General features: G+C 42.2%; 1 long non-coding RNA gene across 1 annotated transcript; it reads right to left on the bottom strand.

The window, feature by feature from the left end:
* Positions 1 to 1,599: 1,599 nt before the first annotated feature.
* LOC130357986 (uncharacterized) lies at positions 1,600 to 18,647 on the bottom strand. The gene is made up of 4 exons (XR_008889354.1): positions 18,493 to 18,647; positions 13,020 to 13,069; positions 12,282 to 12,423; positions 1,600 to 1,676 (listed from the first exon to the last, which is right to left on the bottom strand). It is a non-coding gene; the product is annotated as an uncharacterized LOC130357986 (long non-coding RNA).
* Positions 18,648 to 21,272: the final 2,625 nt, after the last annotated feature.

The raw sequence follows: 21,272 nt of genomic DNA, 5'->3' as shown, positions 1-21,272 counted from the left end.
CATACAACTTTAGGGGTATTTATACCCAAACAAAGTGTTCAGTACAAATCAAATCTCACAAGTGTATCCAATTAACATCAATACATAATTATAAAACATTACATAAAAAACGTGATATAGTATCCATAATCATTTCCATATATTGTGTTATAAAGTGCATTAATAAAGTGCCATTGTCTATAAAGTGATATCGCTTGAAAACATGTAATTCCACAGGTACTGTCTAATTTCTCATACTTAATTATACATAATTGTTCATGATACACAACTGTGATAAAGTGCTACATAAATAATAAGGAAGATGTAGCTTACCCGCTCTGAAAGCCTATCATGGCGCTGGTAGCGTGGGTGAAACCCACTGCGCTTGCGCATGTACATGTAAACAATGTCCGTCTGTATCATCATGTAGTTCATGGTGGTGCCGAACTCTCGCAATACTACGGCATTCACAGATACTTCCGACCAGGCCCGCACCATATTACTATGGTGACAGACCCGGGTGGGAGACCGCGACGCCCCGATCACATGACCCGGTCACCATCAGCTGACCACAGACGTAAACAGACTGATCTACCTGTCACTCAACTTCTATGTAACGCTAGTTACCTACATTGCTATATTAACCCTTATTTACTAAAAGGTAAATTAATTCAAAGGGAGATCATAGATTAAAAAGGAAATGGGTACATTGAGTGCAGGTGGGGAACAGCTCGTTTCACATCATGGCATATATCAACTAGAGAATAATAAATAGTGAAAAAAACAAATCAGTAAAAAGGAAAAGAAATAAAAAGATAAACTTAATAAGACTGAAGACAAATAGCATAGAATAGAAATATAAAAAAATATAAAAAAATGAGTAAAAAATTAAATAAAATAAAAATGTAATAAAATAGGAAAATAATCAAAATAAATGAAAAAAAATTAATGAAAAAAATATATAGGTCTAAAAATAAAATCAGATGTAAACAAATGGGAAAATCTAAAATATAAAGATAATAAATATTAAGTAAGAATAAAATATAATATTAATTGCTAAATAGCCCCTAGGGTGTTCCAACCCATTTTTAATATACAGACTTTATCTGGAGAGAGTTCTACCCCAAACAGCCTCTGGGGGACGCTGAACCACTCTCCCCATCTCCATGGTAGGAGAGGATCAGTGTCATGGGGGACCATGGTGGTCAAGCTCCCTGAGTCTCAACCCACCCCATGTCCTCCCTCACCCAGGGCTATAGGGGGCGCCCACTTTTTCAGTGGCGCTTTGCTCCTAAATAGTGGCAGTAAATAGGGCTTTAGATATGAGCTCATGAAGTAAATAACAAAATAACCAAAAAAAATAATATAATGAATAAGAAAGAAAAAAACTATACAAACAAGGAAGGAAAAAAAAGGAAAAGAAGGAAAGAAAGAAAAAGGGGAAAGATATTCTCTTCCTCAGGGAGAGGAAGTGAGACCGATCAGTCCCCTCCACTGCCTTTCATGTCCCAACCTATATCAGTCACATGATGTACCCAATGGTCATATCACATACAAATTAGATTTTTTTTTTTAAAAGGACATTTTTTATTTATTTCTATTTTCCAATATATTGTACTTATTGAGTATAGATTAACCATGTTGGCCTCAGAGCGGGTGTTGCATCCTCCTTTCACACAGTGTTTCGGTGTATAAATCTGAAAAAAAATGAAATATAGAAATTTTAGTTTACAAACTTATGGACATAGATGATTACATACAGTATGTATCAAAAATTTGTCAAGGCGCAGTAGAACTAACAGGGTCACTCCTTGTTTGTATAGTTTTTTTCTTTCTTATTCATTATATTATTTTTTTCGGTTATGTTGTTATTTACTTCATCATCTCATATCTAAAGCCCTATTTACTGCCACTATTTAGGAGCAAAGCGCCACTGAAAAAGTGGGCGCCCCCTATAGCCCTGGGTGAGGGAGGACATGGGGTGGGTTGAGACTCAGGGAGCTTGACCACCATGGTCCCCCATAACACTGATCCTCTCCTACCATGGAGATGGGAAGAGTGGTTCGGCGTCCCCCAGAGGCTGTTCGGGGTAGAACTCTCTCCAGATAAAATCTGTATATTAAAAATGGTTTGGAGCACCCTAGGGGCTATTGAGCAATTAATATTTTATTTTATTCTTACTTAATATTTATTATCTTTATATTTTAGATTTTCCATTTGTTTACATCTGATTTTATTTTTAGACCTATATATTTTTTTCATTTATTTTTTTTCATTTATTTTGATTACCTTCCTATTTTATTACATTCTTTTTTTATTTTTTTACTTATTTTTTATATTTTTTTTTATATTTCTATTCTATGCTATTTGTCTTCAGTTTTATTAAGTTTATTTTTTATTTCTTTTCCTTTTTACTGATTTGGTTTTTTCACTATTTATTATTCTCTAGTTGATATATGCCATGATGTGAAACGATCTGTTCCCCACCTGCACTCAATGTTCCCATTTCCTTTTTAGTCTATGATGTCCCTTTGAATTTATTTACCTTTTAGTAAATAAGGGTTAATATAGCAATGTAGGTAACTAGCATTACATAGAAGTTGAGTGACAGGTAGATCAGTCTGTTTACGTCTGTGGTCAGCTGATGGTGACCGGGTCATGTGATCGGGGCGTTGCGGTCTCCCACCCGCATCTGTCACCATAGTAATATGGTGCGAGCCTGGTCGGAAGTATTTGTGAATGCCGTAGTATCGCGAGAGTTCTGCACCACCATGAACTACATGATGATACAGACGGACATTGTTTACATGTACATGGGTTTCACCCACGCTACCGATGCCATGATAGGCTTTCAGAGCGGGTAAGCTACATCTTCCTTATTATTTATGTAGCACTTTATCACAGTTGTGTATCATGAACAATTATGTATAATTAAGTATGAGAAATTAGATAGTACCTGTGGAATTACATGTTTTCAAGCGATATCACTTTATACACAATGGCACTTTATTAATGCACTTTCTGGCACAATATATGGAAATTATTATGGATACTATGTCACATTTTTTATGTAATGTTTTATAATTATGTACTGATGTTAATTGGATACACTTGTGAGATTTGATTTGCACTGAACACTTTGTTTGGGTATAAATACCCCTGAAGTTGTATGTATCACCAGCCTTGAAAATGGCTCAAAAGGAGCAGAAACGTTGCTGTTATGAGATATATGTGAATAAATTTGCACCTTTTTACTGGAGTGCTGCGCCATTGAATTTTTTAATGGAATTGATGCCCTGATCAGGCTTCTGGACGCTGGCACCACCTTTTGTGGATCAGAGCTGTGCTGCAATCTTTTTCTATATTTCCTATATATATATATATATATATATATATATATATATATTAATTTTTTTTTTTTTTTGCTGTACATTTTATAGTAAAATTAAAGCTGTCATTACAAAGTACAACTGATCATGCAAAAGGCAAGCACTCTTATGGATTTTTGGATGGAAAATAAAAAGGTTATGGCAAATAAAAGAGAGGAGAAAAAAAAACAAAAATAAAAAATTGGCTGTGTCGTAAAGGCAAAATAGGCTGTGTTCCAAAGGGGTTAAATGTAATAGAATGCAAATGTTCAAGGGAACTGTTAATTCAATGTAAATATAACATATAACATATGGATCAGATTGCAGATAGCAATTTATTTCTTCAGTATAACTGATCCATACTTTTCTGAAGCATATGTATGGGTTAAGCTTACATAGTGCAAGTCACTGTAAATTCCTTTAGACAGAAAATATAAACTGCAGGTGCATTGTTCCCAACATGGAACAATCATTGGTCATAACCTTTATTTCCATAAGTATTCCTTGTTCATTCTCCCTTCAACCAGAGGTCAGAGAATTCTTGTTGTCTGGAATATAAAATAGTCTGAATGGAGTGGAACCCGGACAGACATCAAACCAACTCCTGCCTGGGGGAGCACAGAGGTGCAGAATCGGGCACTACTTATTTATTTATTACTTTGCAGCTGTAATCACAAATCTCTATTCATTTTCTAAATTCTCCTCTCGCCTTCGGGAAAGAGCTAGAGAAGCTATGCAAAGTAGCCTCTTGGCGGGTGATCACTCCTGTGGTTAGTCTACAAATATAATAAAAGTATCAAAAAGCCAAGCAGTGGACTTCCGGTTCCGGTTGTGAGGAGCGCTGAGCCGGAGCTCAGCACACGGAGAGTTTCTTACCTGCCCATTCAGCTGACGGGCGCTCCAGAGCACACTGGAGGAGCGGATATTCGGACTTTCCTGTGCCAGCAGCTGCGGAGACTGCGATCTCCAGCTGAGCCAGCACAGCCTGCAGGACAGGGCCGCCATCTTCTCCTGGCCAGCAGAGTGAGGCGGAGAAAGTTCCTGTGCGCCCGTTCGCATCATTCAGGTATATAGCAGCTCAGCTGCAGGGGACCGCACCAGCACTCAGGACTAAAGCAGCCCTGGGACCTATAAGGGGCTACCACCCTGTCTTGACCTGTTACAGTCACGCTACAGGGAAGACCGGGCAGTTTCTTCCCCAACCTGGGTCACATGCCCTGCCTGCACACAGGGCCATAACTGCTCCAGTGCAGTGGGGAATACTGTATCCTATGTAAGTAGTGAGGACCCAGGATACCTTCATTATACCTCCCCCTGGCTAAAGTGTGCCCTCTGCCTCTCCTGCCTTCTCTTGCATGGACCGCTACCTAAGTAAATGGGTCACACGTGTGGGGTCCCCAACAGTGGCACCTCCCTCTAAAACTGCTCAGATGCCTGCTACTGTATCTGAACCAGCGACCTTCAAGGGCATACAGCCCAAACAGGTTGCCATGGATGTTGCCAGCAGCTAGCCCCTCTTCACACCTGAAGAGGGGGCACAGGCACCACCTGTACCCCTGCAACTCCCCCCCTCGGAGGTCTCCTTTTCTTCTCCCATGGATCTCCAGACATTGGCGACAAAGTTGGTTAAACTGATTACTCCTACTATACAGTTAACCCTGGAAAGCGCCATGCGCTCCATGTTAACACAGCTACAGACGGATCTGAGTGCTCAATCGGGCCATCTGGATGAGGCGGAACAACGCATTATCCCTCTGGAAGATAAAAATAGTGGACTTGCTGCCAGACTTCGCCAAACTGAAACAGATCTCTGCTATCTAAGCAAAAAATTGGAAGACCTGGAAAACAGATCACGCCATAACAACATGAGTATTGTAGGGGTCAGTGAATCCCTCCTTCTTTCTGATCTCCAGGACTTTTGGGAAAGTTATCTGCCCAAAGCTCTGGGACTCACGCACAAATGCAGGGTGGAGAGGGCCCATCGAGTGGGACGGCCACAAATGTCACCTTCTCATTCTCGGCAGTCCGAAGATACCCACCCCTGACAAGTTATCTTCAAATTATTGGATTACAATGAAAGTGGAACTCCTGAGGGCTTATAGAAAGCACTCTTTCCCGCTTACTTTCCCCAACAAAAATCTGTTGATCTTTGAGGACTTCTCTGCTGATGTTGCTAAGCGGGGGAGGGCTTATGGTAAAGTCTGCACTGAACTGTTCAAAGCGAAGAAATGTTTCCAGCTCCATTATCCAGCTACTTTGAAAGTGTGCCATCCGGATGGATCCTTCTCTTCCTATCAGACTCCGGCCACGGCGGAGGCTGCCCTGCAGGAACTCTTGAGAGACTCATCTCGCCTTACCCGCTCTCCCTCTCATTACTCTCCACCACCTAGAGGGGTGACACATCTCATCTTTACTGTTCTGCTGCTATACTGTTGCACTGTTCTTGTGTACAATTTAACCTAATGTTGTTACTCCGTTTCTGCTTTCTTTTCTTCAACGATGCAATTGCAGATTTCATGTCAAACGCCACACAGCATAGCTCTCATGTCCCTCTATATCACGGGTTCAGGTGGGGTGGGGACCAGCTACTTTTCCTTTGCCAGCAGTCTCCCAGCATTTATTTCACACCTTTTGCTGTCCTGCTCTTGTTTTCTGTTTACCTCTGATGGCCCCTTTTTTCCCCTTCTTTTTTGTCTCTGTTACTGCACTAAACCCTGGCCTGTTGGACATGCCTCGTAGGGGTCCAGGGTGGAAGTTCTGGCTACCCACATGCCTGGAAAAAGTGGAGTCTATCACCCAATTCACAACCGCCCTTGTAATATTCTGGGGATCGGTCTATCTAGTGGTTTTTCTCTTCCTGTTACTGTTCTATTTTTGGTTACCTGTGTTGGCTTTTATGATTTGGTCTTTCTTTCTCCTCCCCCCCACGGCTCTCTCATGATCTATGGTCCGCTTTTGTTCTAGTCCTCTGGGAATGACCGGTCCCCTCGGCTGGCTCCTCCTATTCTTTCTTTCCATGTTCTTCTTATACCAATTCCACCTCCTTGACTTTTTTTTTTTGTCTACCCCTTGTCTGGTCTGGTCCCTTGCTCCTCCTCCCTACCTTTGGACGGTTTTTCTTTCAACATGTGTAAGATTGTGACATGGAATGTTAAGGGCCTGCGCTCTCCACAGAAGCGTGTGAAAATGTTGAGCTTCCTGAAACGCCTGCGTCCGGACATGGTTCTCCTCCAGGAGACTCATCTAACGGAGCAGGATTTTCAGAGAATGCAGAAGTTGTGGGTGGGTAAGGTAATGGGCAGTCCAGCGATAGAAGGCAAATCTGGAGTGTTAACATTGATTAATAAGTCCTTCCCTCACCACATATTCTCACATGACAGAGATGATGAAGGGCGCTTCTCACATCTGCAAATAATTCATAATGGTACAACGTACCACATCTATAATGTCTATGCTCATAATGGTGATAATTCTTCCTTCTTCCACTCTTTAGCAGCCACAGTTAACAGCACTAACGGACCGCTTACCATCCTGGGAGGGGATTTGAATACAGTAGTTGACCCGCTAGTGGACTGTATACGATCAGTTCACACCTCTACAGCTCCCCGGCCAAGTGATACAATTCTACCCCCTTTTTTGACACAGACAGGGCTGATCGACTCTTGGCGTCACCTACACCTGGATGGTCGTGAGTACTCGCACTTCACACACGTACATGGCTTGTGGTCTCGCATTGATCATTTCCTGGTTAGTCCGCTGCTATGCTCTCATTTGGGAGTGGTGGATATAAGGGATCTAGTCATTTCAGATCATGCACCGGTGACTCTGGAGCTCATGCCATCATGCCCCAAGGGTTCTGATTTCTTGTGGTGGTTTCCAGTTTCCAAAAGATGAATCCTTCCTGGGTCTTCTCAAGGGATGGTGGCTGGAATTCCAGACAGACTACGCATCCCATGTAGACAATCCCTCCCTTTACTGGGAAACAGCAAAAGTGCTTCTTGGTAAGATTATTTCTTATAGCAACACAGTTAAACGGAAAACCTTGGAGGGTTATGTTAAGGCGAGCGCAACTTTAGCGGAGGCATATTCCTAGAGTCTCCCACTGCAGAACACAAACTCAAATGGCAGGAAGCAAAGTCTTCGTATGAGCTCTGGTTAGATAGGAAAGAAAGGGTCTATTGGTCTCACTTCGATGCTGATTTCTTTAGACAGGGTAATAAAGCTTGATGTCTACTTGCGCGAATAGCATGTTCTAGCTTTGCACGATCCCACAGGAAACAGAACGCACAACCCATATTCCATTAACAATGTCTTGGGCTCCTATTACACCGCTCTTTATTCCTCTCCTCCCGCTCCTACTGATCAGGGAATGAGGTTCTTGGAGGGATTATCTTTACCGTCCCTATCTGATGAACAGCGTTAGGAACTCAATGCAGATGTAATTTCGGAGGAAGTAGCACATTTTCTACACTCCCTGGCGAACGGAAAGGCACCGGGACCTGATGGCTCTTCTGGCGAATTCTACAAGCCCCTTATAGATCAGGTGGGACCCCCCCCCCCTTAATGGCATATTTTAACGAAGTATTACGCATAGGCATATTATCACCAGCTACGAAATTGGCTTACATAAAAGTACTCTCCAAACCTGACAAGGACCCCTTGGAGCTGGGTTACTATCCCCCGTCTCTTTGATCAACCAGGATGTGAAGTTGCCTACCAAGACCCTGGCTGATCGCCTGGCCAGGTTTTCCTTGTTGGTGACCATCAGGCAGGATTTGTGAAAACCCGCTTGACGGTAACGAATATTAGAAAGGTACTGGCAGTGATGGATAGTGTTCGGGGCCAGTCCCGGACAGCCACCCAACCAGCTTTGCTCACTTTAGATGCCAAAAAGGCTTTTGATAATGTGCATTGTCTGAGACTGGTCCTGTCCAAATTTGGGATTGTGGAATGGTTTAGCTCCTTCACAGACGGCCTTTATGATGGTCTTACAGCTGGGGTGCATATGCCTGGAATCCTGTCCACCCCCTTACATTAGCGAAAGGCACACACCAGATTTGCTCCTTATCACCCTTACTGATCGATCTGGCGATTTGAGCCTTTGGCCCGTTATTTGATCTGTTCGGATGTCTACGGGGGCATAACTGTGGGCACCCAGGAAGTCAAATTATCCATAACGTGCTTCTTTACCTTAGTAATCCCAGAGAGGCTGTCCCTAAAATAAATCTTACCTTCTTATCCTATGTGGGGAGTTTCACGGGTTATAGAGTTAATGCGGCCAAGAGTATGCTTTTACCTTTGGGGATGACTTTTCTGGGATGGCTTCCTGATGCGAATGCTCTGGGTGTGCAAGTTGCCTCTTCCTTCATTACTTATTTAGGCATCCTCATAGAACGAACTCCTGACACGCTTTATTCACTCAACTATACACCGTTTTTTTCTGTGTATATTGGCTGAACTGAAGCGCTGGGAGAACTTACCACTGTCTTTTTTGGGTAGATGCCATCTTATCAAAATTTTTAGTTTTGCTTAGTTGCTAGATCCTCTGCAAACGCTCCAGCTCCTGCTCCAACACTGCCTTTCAACACTTTGGCAAGGTAAACGCCCGCGCAAAGCTCTACAGAAAATCATGCTTAGTAAAGCAAAGGGAGGGGTAAATTTCCCAAATGTCGGGGGCTATAATCTGGCATGTATTTTTTGCCACACTCTAGATTGGCTACATGACTCCAATTTACTTTTATATCCAACCTAGTGGTGGAGAAGGCATTGGCGGCCCCATGGTCCTTGCTGGCCTTACCACACAACATATGCTAAGCTTCCGGCAGGGATCAAGGGATCAGCGCTCCTACGTGATACAGTAGTGGCTTGAAAAGAGGTGAGGAATGTCTCTGGCCTCCCGTTTCTTTTATCCAAACAAATACCTCTGCTCGACTATCCGGAATTTCCACAGGGTAGATTCTCTCCTTGGCTGCGACTGTGGGTTTCTAAAGAGGTCCTGACGGTGGGACGACTGTTTCATAGCGATGACCATAGATGGCTCACACTGGCAGAGATGCTTAACACGTTTGATTTTCCCTGGTCACATACTCTCTATGCCAATCAGGTCCACGCATTCTGCTCCTCTAGATTACCTGACCTGTCGAGGGAAGCCCCGGTCCACGTTTTGGATGATGTTGTAGGTAGTGAGCCACAGAGACGTTCAATATTCGACTCATATGCAGTCTTCCATAACCGTTTTCTAAAACTTGATCCCAAACATGTATTCCGTACATGGGAGCGGTGGACTGGAGACCCTGACATTACTAACATAATTCTACATGGGTGGACAGCTGTTCGGAAAAATTTTATCAATGAGCGGTGGAGGGAAACTTATTTCAAGGTAGTCCACGCAGCTTTATATGGTTTTAACATATTGCCCTCTCCTTCCTTCCCGAATAGGATAATTCACTGCCCAAAGTACAAGACACCGCTCACTAACATGCATCATGGGTTCTGGGAGTGCCCTCACACAGTTGACTACTGGCACCTCATACAGTCGTACATATGGGACCATTGGAGAGTGTGGGTCCTGTTTACACCACAACCCTTATTATTTCACCAATTGCTCCCACCCGAGGGAGGGGGAGCAGATGTCCCCGCGGTTTATTCATATAATCCTTTTAGTGGCACTACGTTGCCTTTTTACCAAATGGTTGGATCCCATCACTCCAGATATGCTGATAGCCCAATTAAAATACTTCTTAGAGATTGATCGATTAGATTCCGAACGACACTCTGAATCAGGCACCAAATGCTTTTTTCTGAAATGGAAATACTTTATTGTTACTCACTTTGACTCTCAGGGGATTGCTGTGATTGTAAGACCATTCAGATATACCACTTGATATAGTGTGGAATCGCTGAAAGGTTCCCTATATGCTTTGCGATTACCGGATACTTAATATAGCCCATGTATTCATTGTCAAACACGATTGTTCCTCTTTTAGATCCCATGGGAGTCAGAGGAGCGGCCGCTGGAACTGACAGCGTCTCCCTGTGTGGGGGGGAGCGTTCGGTATTCATTTACCTCGTATGGGGCCTTGATGGCACTATTATTTCTCCTACTCTTTGTTGACCATGTGCAGGTTTCTCTGACTGCTTATTTTGAGTCGATCACTGGCATTGACTTTTCAAGCACCGACTCTTATTGAGGTGGGAAGGGGGTTTGTTACTGTTACAGTATTTGGCCCATGAACTGTTGCGGAGGAAATATGTTTTGCACTATAAGCATGGTAATAGTTTGTGCTTTTGCCCTCATGGATCTTGCCTTTTTGTATTGTATTATCTGTATTGTACTATTTTATGTTTAGTGCAAAATGTTTAATAAAAATATATATAAAAAAAAAGTTGTAGGCCCCATAAACACATTTGTTTCTGCGGTTTAGTCTTCACCCTCTTTGTTTACATCTATTGTCATTCAATAGTCATTCCCATTACAGATAAGCTGTATTTGTGCGGAATGTAAGAAATGTTCATCGTCGTATGTTTTCTGAGCGAATTTGTTACTGCTGAACCATTTCCTTTTAATTTGGTCTGATCCTTTAATTAGATCGTGATTAAACCAACATGTTTTGTATATTTTGTACATATGACTAGTTTGTTTGACTTATAATGGAATTTGACCCCCTCAAAGTAATGTAATGGTACTTCATCTAAAATGACACAATGCCTAATTGTATTTGTGTAATGTCCTCCCCTTCCTGCCGCACATGAACCGAAATTTTTTAGGCAGTGTCAATTTTTCAGAAAAAGGAATAGCAAATAAAGGAGGTCATATTAACATAATACTATGGTTAATTGCTCTATGGAATGTGTGTATCTACTAAAGATAGCTTTTAGTGCTTTTAGAAATTATGACTATAGTGTATTTTGTATTGAAACCCTGAGTATGATCAAATACTACTAAAAAGTGCCTATTCCTATTAAGTTAGATCAAAAACAACTCTTTATATGACCATCTGTAGCCTTATGCACATATGAGCGCTGATACATAGACTGCTCTATAGGTCCACAGTTCAAACATACATGTACTGCAGTCACCTATAGAAGTAGTACTATACCTTATTGCATGCATTAGGGCCATGAGAAAAAAAAATCTCGGGGATATTTGAGGCAGTCAGGGTTGCAGTATGGGCACATAAAATTCAAAGCCACCAAAAGTACTTCTTCTCTGGTAAGCCATTTCAAATGAAGCAAAAAAGTGTCTAAAACTCAATAAATGTGAGGCAAGTCATGTAAGACAGTTTCTTGCAGCAAATTACATCAGAATGTTGGAGTATTTGCAACAGTAAATCTACCATTTAGTTTTTTTGCAAATCCAAACTGTAGGAATCTGCACTGGTTAAACCATTTAAAGCAATGTAACATGGCTTGTGCCCAGAATTCAATGCAATATCAGCATTGGAATCCACATGCAATATTTTCTGTATGAACATAGTCTTAGCTGGGATTTTGATGGTGGAAATTCTGCACTGCATCACAGTACCAGCACAGTGGATGAGATTTAAAGAGGTATTCCAGGATTTATTTCCTTAAGCCTTTGAGCCCATGATGCCAAGTTATAATACTGTGTAATATCCTCATATTACCTATGTATGCCGTGTAGTGCTGATTTGCCACTATGGATTTTTGGTGCAAAATACAATAGATTTTCCACCCACAAATCCATACAAAGAAATCTACCTGAGATCATTTTCAAACACCTGAAAATCTGGCAGACTCAAAATGGCAAATGGCAAAGGGTATAGATACAAGAGAGAAATCCAATTATGAAAATGGAAGGATTTTCTTCTTATTTTGTGTATAAATAGGCACATTACTGCATCTTTTTAATCTCTGTAAGTTGTACAAAACCATAATTCAGCAGCTAGAGAAGTGTGTAGGGCTGTACTTTACCTTAAAATGATGACATGCCTTATTGGGTGCCATATTATAAAGGCATTCTATTCACAATATGGCACAGGGCGTAACGGCATTAAATGTAAAGGTAAATGTTGTACCCGGGTCGTGATGCCTGAAGGGGCCAAAAGTCTGTTCTCTGTAACAAAAGAAAACACCAACACTTTTAAATGACACCTAGAAGTTGGGGAAACAATGTTACGGTTCAGTCTGCCCCTTTGGCTCATGAAGTGTCTATCCCACAGCAGCACCGCTCTGCCACGTGCATCAAGAATTGTTTGTCTGCTCAGATATTGATATTGGTATGCATTCCAAGAGTATAAATCCAGCCTTCAGCATTGGTTTTATATATAACCCAAAATATGAACATGATTTCACCATTTATAATGTGTTCATCATTGTGAGAAGGTGAAGAATTCAAGACCCTACAGAGAACATCAGTCAGGGAAAGCTGGAGTTTGTTGACCAGTTCCTAATGGTTGCTATAACAATCCTGTCTTGGAGACAATTGTTTGGCTGTAACTCAGTCCATGTGTACCAGCCTACCATATGTTACGTTTGTCAGATCTGCCTTAAATGGGTAGTGTGATTTCTCTAACCCCACTATACTTTATAACTGATTTTTTTATTGTTGCGTTTTCACATTGTTTCCAGACTAGAGATTTAGCTGCATTACGTAAATGTGCTTTGGGTGTTCTAGAAATAGACTCTGTGCTTCAGAGCAGCAATACTGACCCAGGATTCTCAGGGCAAGCTTTATTTTCTCTTTTACAAATCAGCAGGACCTGAATACAAAACAAAAAGTTTGGCTTCAATCCTTGGTATGCAACAAAAGATATATTCAACAATGGCTGCTTGAATGGACCAAGATCAGATAACATCTGTCTCACAAGCAAATTATATTCTCACCTCTAATAAGTATATGGACCATGTATTGTAGCCTTCTTTTATCTCTTTTGAAGAGACTGTTAAAAGGTCCAGTACATGCACCTGGCAGCATAGCTACAGCTCATGTAAGTCTTTTATACTTAGTATATTTCTGAGGACATTAAAGGGGTACTCCATTGGAAATATATATATATATATATATATATATATATATTTTTTTTTTTTTAATCAACTGGTGCCAGAAAGTTAAACAGATTTGTATATTACTTCTATTTAAAACAATCTTAATCCTTCCAGTACTTATCAGCTGCTGTATACTGGAGTGGAAGTTGTGATTTTTTTTCCAGTCTGACCACATTGCTCTCTGCTGACACCTCTGTTCATGTCAGGAACTGTACAAAAGCAGGAGCAAGTCCCCGTAGAAAACCAATCCTGCTCTCGACAGTTCCTGAGATGGACAGAGTTGTCAGCAGAGAGCACTGTGGTCAGGCATAAAAAGAAATTCAAAAAGAAAAGAACTTCCTCTGGGGCATGCAGAAGCTGATAAGTACTGAAATTATTAAGATTTTAACCCCTTAAGGACTCAGGGTTTTTCAGTTTTTGCTTTTTTCGTTTTTACCTAATTACCTTTTAAAAATCATAACCCTTTAAATTTTCCACCTAAAAATCCATATTATGGCTTGTTTTGTGGCACCATTTCTACTTTGCAGTGAGATTAGTAATTTTACCCAAAAATACACAGCGAAACGGAAAAAAAAATCATTGTGCGACAAAATCGAAGAAAAAACGCCATTTTGTAACTTTTGGGGGCTTCCGTTTCTACGCAGTGCATATTTTGCTAAAAATGACACTCGATCATTATTCTGTAGGTCCATACGGTTAAAACGATACCCTACTTATATAGGTTTAATTTTGTTGTACTTCTGGAAAAAATCATAACTACATGCAGGAAAATTTATACGTTTAAAAATGTCATCTTCTGACACCTATAACTTTTTTATTTTATCACATGCAGGGCAGTATGAGGGCTCATTTTTTGCGCCGTGATCTGAAGTTTTTATCTCTACCATTTTTGTTTTGATAGGAATTTTTGATCAGGTTTTATTCATTTTTTAATGGTATAAAAAGTGACCAAAAATAAGCTTTTTTGGACTTTGGATTTTTTTACGTGTACGCAATTGACCGATCGGTTTAATTAATGATATATTTTTATAGTGCGGACATTTACGCACGCGGTGATACCACATATGTTTATTTTTATTTACACTGTTTTATTTTTTTTATGAGAAAAGGGGGTGATTCAAACTTTTATTAGGGAAGGGGTTAAATGATCTTTAGTAACACTTTTGTTTTACTTTTTTTTTGCAGTGTTATAGCTCCCATAGGGACCTATAACACTGCACACACTGATCTCTCATGCTGATCACTGGCTTGTATTAACACGCCAGTGATCAGTGTTATCGGTGCTTGACTACTCCTGCCTGGATCTCAGGCACGGAGCAGTCATTCGCCGATCGGACACAGAGGTGGCAGGTAAGGTCCCTCCCAGTATCCTGCAATCTGTTCGGGAAGCTGTGTTTTCACCGCGGCAGTCCCGAACAGCCCGACTGAGCTTTCACTTTCGCTTCAGACGCGGCGGTCAGCTTTGATGGCCATGTCTGAAGGGTTAATATGGGGCATCACCGCGATTGGTGATGTCCTGTATTAGCTGCGGGTCCCGGCCGTTCATAGCCGGCTGGACCGACCCGATATCACGCGGTGACCCCGCGGCATGTTGCGGGAGCAGGCGGAGGACATAAATATACGTCCTTCGTTGTTAAGGAGTTAAATTTAAGCAATTAACAAATCTGTTTAACTTTCTGGAACCAGTTGATTTAAAAAAATGTTTTCCCTTTAAATGAACAATGTGTTACAACAGTACAAGTGATCTCATCCATGCATTAAATATCCATTATACTATGTTTAGGCATTACTGGTTTGCTATGTGTAGGTTGGTCATCTGTAAAATGTACCTTTTAGATGAAATGGAAACAGATATTTTTGGACTGGTCTGTTAGTCATGAGAATTGAACAGTCACTTGGAGCTAGCAAATCATTAAATGGCATCAAACTAGGAATACAGTGTTCAATAAAGCCTAAAGTGGCCATACATGTAAGTACAGTATATAAGTGAGCTGTCAGAGAAACACTTGTTCAGCCCACAGTTATCTTTCCTGACGGCCTCATACATGTGCATACTCAGTCATTCGTTCATGTGTTTTCAATGGAGAAAGCTGTTGCCAGACTACCCTGGCGGTGACATATTCCAAATCATGAAAGGATCAGCAAGCTGAAATCCAAGTGCTCTGTTCTTACTGGAGAAAAGTTGGGAGTCTACCATAGACATTATATGATTCAGCTGACATTCATCTAATATGTAAGGCCAGCTCAAGTTCAGTCGAGTTCAAGTATTAACATCCAGTCTCACATCTAATATGGTTACAGTCATGTGATAAAGCCGCTGGGCTAAAAGATGCCCTACTTTATGTATCTTACTATTAACTGACCTTACTATCTATCTCACTGTCCATAGAGTCTAGTCTACTGTTATGGTCATAGACAATAATTCACATAATAGCTGCAAGAGAACAGGGTAGGGGTTCTCCAGTCATAAAGTCAAGAACTGTTATGAAAGATTGCTTCAGGTTCTAGGGCAGTGGTCTCCAACCTGCAGACCTCCAGATGTTGCAAAACTACAACTCCCAGCATGCCCGAACATGTCCGGGCATGCTGGGAGCAGTGGCGGATCCAGGGGGGGGGGGGGGCAATGGGGCAATTGCCCCTTCCGTACTATAGCATGGTGGAGCGGGAGCTGTCAGCTGTCCCACTCCACCAATCCCTCACCTTTCTCACACACTGGGGTTGCTCCATTCCTGCAGTAAGTGAGAGCCGCGGGGACGCCATCCACAGCATTACGCCGGCGCGATGACATCACATCATCGCGCTGGCGCCCGGAAATCACGTCCCCGCGTCTCTCACTGGCTGCAAGAACGGAGCAGCCGCAGCGTGTGACAAAGGTGACGGGTGAGAAAGGGGGAGGGGGGGGGGGGGTAAGCAAATTATAAGTGAGAGGGGCAAATGATGAGTGAGGGGCACATGTCAGGGGGGCATTATATGTGGGGGCAAATGACAGGACCCCCCCTGTCATGTGCCCCTTATATATAATACCCCATGTCCCGTGCCCCTCACAAATAATGCCCCCCTGACATGTGTCCCTCACATAGAATGCCCCCTGTCCTGCCCCCCCCAGGGGCACATGTCAGGGGGGCATTATATATGAGGGGCACAGGACATGGGGCATTATATGTTGGGGGCACATAACAGGGGGCATTATATGTTGGGGGCACATGACAGGGGGGCATTATATGTGGGGGCACATGACAGGGGCCCCCCTGTCATGTGCCCATATAATGCACATATAATGCCCCCCTGACATTTGCCGCTTACTTATAATACTCCCCGTCATGTGCCCATTGCTTATAATACCCCGTCCTGTGCCCCTCATATATAATGCCCCCTGTCGTGTGCCCCCACATATAATGCCCCACTGACATGTGCCCCACATATATAATGCCCCATGTTCTGTGCCCCTCACATATAATGCCCCTATCCTGACCCCTCAGGGGGCATTATATGTGAGAGGCACAGGACATGGGGCATTATATGTGGGGGCACAGGACAGGAGGCATTATAAGTCAGGGACATATGTCAGGGGGGCATTATATGTGCATTATATGGGCACATGACAGGGGGGGGGTTGTCCTGTGCCCCCACATATAATGCCCAATGTCCTATGCCCCTCACATATAATGCACCCTGAGGGGCAGGACAGGGGGCATTATATGTGAGGGGAACATGACAGGGCCATTATATATGAGGGGCACAGGACAGAGGGCATTATTATGTGGGAGAACAGGACGGGTTATAATTATTATATGTGGGGGCACAGTATGGGGCATTAATACTATATGTGAGGGGCACAGAGTGTTTTGCATTTCAGAGGTATAGGCCGGCATTTATCTTTGTAGGTGTAAGTGAAGCATTTTTCTACACCTTTTTTGTGTGCTGGTAATGTGTAGGAGCACCAAATTTATTAAAAGGTAGCAGACCATTTGATACATTTTGTGCAGGTCACATTTTCTAAAATTTCACTCTTCACATACACCAAAAAGCTAAGTCTGGGCTGGTGTAGTTTTAGAGACTTTTCAGTGGTTTTGCGCCCTTTTTGCGCCTTTTCACAAAAAGGTGCAGTTCATAAAACCCGGCCATATCACGTGTATTGCCAAAATCAGTGGATTGCAAATGAAGCGGAAAAAAGGCACAAATAAACCCTGCTTGCGCCTTTTTTTTCACAATTTTTAGACACAAAAAACTGTCTAAAGACAATTATACATGTCGGCCATAGTGTATATTATAAGGAATTTTTGGGGTAGTATGGTTTTTATGGGCCACAATACATTACGGTATTGTATTCAGAGGGTGCATGGCAAGGTTATATTCAGAGAGCACAGTATGTGGCAGTATTATATTCGGAGGGTTCAGTGTGTAATAGTATTATATTCAGAGGTTATGGTGTGTGGCGGTTTTATATACAGAGGGTCCAGTGTGTGCCAGTATTATATTCAAAGAATACAGTGTTTTGCAGTATTATAATAATTATTGTTTTCGTATAGAGGATCAGAATGCGCTGACATAGAAACCATCTGGGTATCAAGTTCTGCTGAGTGAACATTTAGCTGGAACAAGTCCTGACGGTATGCACCATCGGAATTAGATAAGGAAAGACTATAGAGAAGACGTCACCTGTAGTCACTGATATCATTGTGTATTCTCCTCACTATAGAGAAGACGTCACCTGTAGTCACTGATATCATTGTGTATTCTCTTCACTATAGAGAAGACGTCACCTGTAGTCACTGATATCATTGTGTATTCTCCTCACTATAGAGAAGACATAACCTGTAGTCACTGATATCATTGTGTATTCTCCTCACTATAGAGAAGACGTCACCTGTAGTCACTGATATCACTCTGTATTCTCCTCACTATAGAGAAGACATCACCTGTAGTCACTGATATCATTGTGTATTCTCTTCACTATAGAGAAGACGTCACCTGTAGTCACTGATATCATTGTGTATTCTCCTCACTATAGAGAAGATGTCACCTGTAGTCACTGATATCATTGTGTATTCTCCTCACTATGTCCTATCAGAGCTGGAGTCTCTTGTAAGTTCTGCAGTAATGATTGGTGAAACAACAACTCCCAGCATAATCTTACCACATACTTGAGGTCATACTGGGAGCTGTAGTTTTAAATGGTAAAAACTTTTTTAGCACTTTCCCATTCTGTGGCAATTGGTATATTTGATTATTATACTAGAAATTATTTTCTGCAACATGCTACAGCGCGGGTATCACAACATGCTAAAAATATCAGGGCCTATGGGGGAAATTTATCAAAACCTGTGCAAAGGAAAAGTTGTTCAGTTGCCCATAGCAACCAGATCGCTTCTTTCATTTTGCAGAGGCCTTGTTAAAAATGAAAGAAGCTAGTTGATTGGTTGCTATGGGCAACTGGGCAACTTTCCCTCTGCACAGGTTTTTATAAATCTCTCCATATATCCCTTAATGTTATGTTTTTGCAAGTATTCATCCAGTTGCTGTTTAAACGTCTGTACAGACTAATAAAACCGCATCTGCAGGCAGAGGATTCCGCATCCTTATTGTTCTTAGTGTAAAAAACCATTTCCTTTGCCTTAGACAAAATCTCCTTTCTTCCAGTCTAAATGTTGCTGAGTTGCCCATAGCAACCAATCAGATCGCTTGCAAAAAGGCCTTGGTTGTTACTGGCAACAGGTGAACTTTTCCTCTGGGCAGGTTTTGATAAATCTCCCACTAAATGTGTGACCATGTGTCCTACGTGTAGTCCTGTTTATGTAAACATTCTAATATATTATACGTGAACTGCTTAAGGGTGCGTTCCCACAGGGCATATATGCAGCGTATCTGACGCTGCGCAAAATTTATGGCAGCAGTGGGAAATTCGCTGCGTATTCCTTGCTCACTATACACACAGGGCTTTCCGCCAGCAGCCCTATGTGTGCAGTGAGTTTTGGAGGCGGGGCCGCGCGTCACAGACACGCCGGCACACAGCCCCGCCTCCAAAACTCACTACACACATAGGGCTGCCGCCGGAAAGCCCAGTGTGTATAGTGAGCAAGGGATACGCAGCGTATTTCCCGCTGCTGCCGTAATATTTGTGCAGCATCAAATACGCTGCGTATATGCCCTGTGGGAACGCACCCTAAAATGTCTTATGATCTTTTTAATATTGATATATCTGTTTAAACATATCCTATCTGTCCACAGGGAAAATCTCAGTGCGGACATCCGTCTCCTAGATGGCTAAGTATTCCGTGCAGTGTCTGCAGAAAGAATGAACGTGTTCATTCTTTCTGTGAAGACAGAAAACGGAATTTCCGTGGTGGAAACATCTGGCATGGATATTCTGCCGTGAGCACAGCGCAGCGGAATCCTGTTGAATTAAATGGGACTCTGCTACAGCGGAATGCCCGTGCCGAATTCCACATTGGAAATTCTGACGTGTGAACATGGCCTATGAGTCTTAAACAAGGTTAGGACTGAATGATACATTTAATATTGTAAGTACCTTAAGCAACACCTTATTTCCTGTCCGCCAACACAAAATACTCTAATAGTGCCCCTCCCGAGACTAGACTCTGGATCCGCCCCTGGCTGGGAGATGTAGTTTTGCAACATCTGTAGGTCCGCAGGTTGGAGACCACTGTTCTAGGGTACAATGGCAAAGCAAGAGGATGAAATGCAGAAGACCAAGAAAACAGGAGGGGTAATGTCAAAGAGCGAGGGGTTTGTTAGTGCCCTTATCAGAGGATAAAATCCTTGTCCATTGGCTGCACATCACCCTGTATAATAAGGGATGTCCAGCTGCTGCAAAATGGTAAAAAGGGCCTCACAAACCAATCACGATCATTTGTGCAGCCCTTCATGCATGATAACCGGGCCATATAATAGATCTGTTAAAAAGAAAACTTTTTTTTTTTTTTATCAACTGGTGGCAGAAAGTTAAAGGGAACCAATCATCAGATTTTACCCTATATAACGCTTGGCAAAGCGTTATATAGGGTAAAATCTTTATTTTCCCCATTCCCAGGGGATGCTCCTGCCCCCAGGGATGGTGAAGATATGAAGTTATAAACTAGTCACCGCCGCCGCCGTAAGTGGTCACCTGGGCGGGGAGCTCTTCTCACCAACTCCCGTTCTTCGGCCGGGAGCGACGCCCCCTCCGCTTGATTGACGGGCAGCGTCATCGCTCTGCTCCGTCTGTTCAGTGAGTAGATGAGAAGAGCTCCCCTCCCAGGTGACTACTTACGGCGGCGGCGGTGACTAGTTTATAACTTCATATCTTCACCATCCCTGGGGGCAGGAGCGTCCCCCGGGAGGGTGAGGACAACAATTATACCCTATATAACGCTTTGCCAAGCATTATATTGGGTAAAATCTGATGATTGGTTCCCTTTAAACAGGTTTGTAAATTACTTGGATTAAAAAAAATCTTAATCCTTCCAGTACTTATTAGCTGCTGAATACTACAGAGGACATTCTTTTCTTTTTGAAACACAGTGCTCTCTGCTGAATCATGAGCACAGTGCTCTCTGCTGACATCTCTGTTCGTTTTAGGAACTGTCCAGAGCAGCATATGTTTGCTACGGGGATTTTCTTCTACTAAAATGGACAGAGATGTCAGCAGAGAGCACTGTGCTCGTGATATCAGCAGAGAGCTCTGTGTTCCAAAAAGAAAAGAATTTCCTCTGAAGTATGCAGCAGCTAATATGTACTAGAAGGATTAAGATTTTTTTAATAGACGTAATTTACAAATCTGTTTAACTTTCTGGCACCAGTTGATTTAAAAAAAAAAAAAAAAAAGTTTTCCTCCAGAGTACCCCTTTAAAGGGAAACTGTGGTTCCCTAGCACTAAACCCAATACACAATGTTATATTGTGGGTGAACCGGATTAAC

This window comes from Hyla sarda, chromosome 2 (assembly GCF_029499605.1).
Source record: "Hyla sarda isolate aHylSar1 chromosome 2, aHylSar1.hap1, whole genome shotgun sequence".
NCBI lineage: Eukaryota > Metazoa > Chordata > Amphibia > Anura > Hylidae > Hyla > Hyla sarda.
Note: the sequence above shows the minus strand (reverse complement) of the source record. Positions and strands in the feature narration are given on the sequence as shown.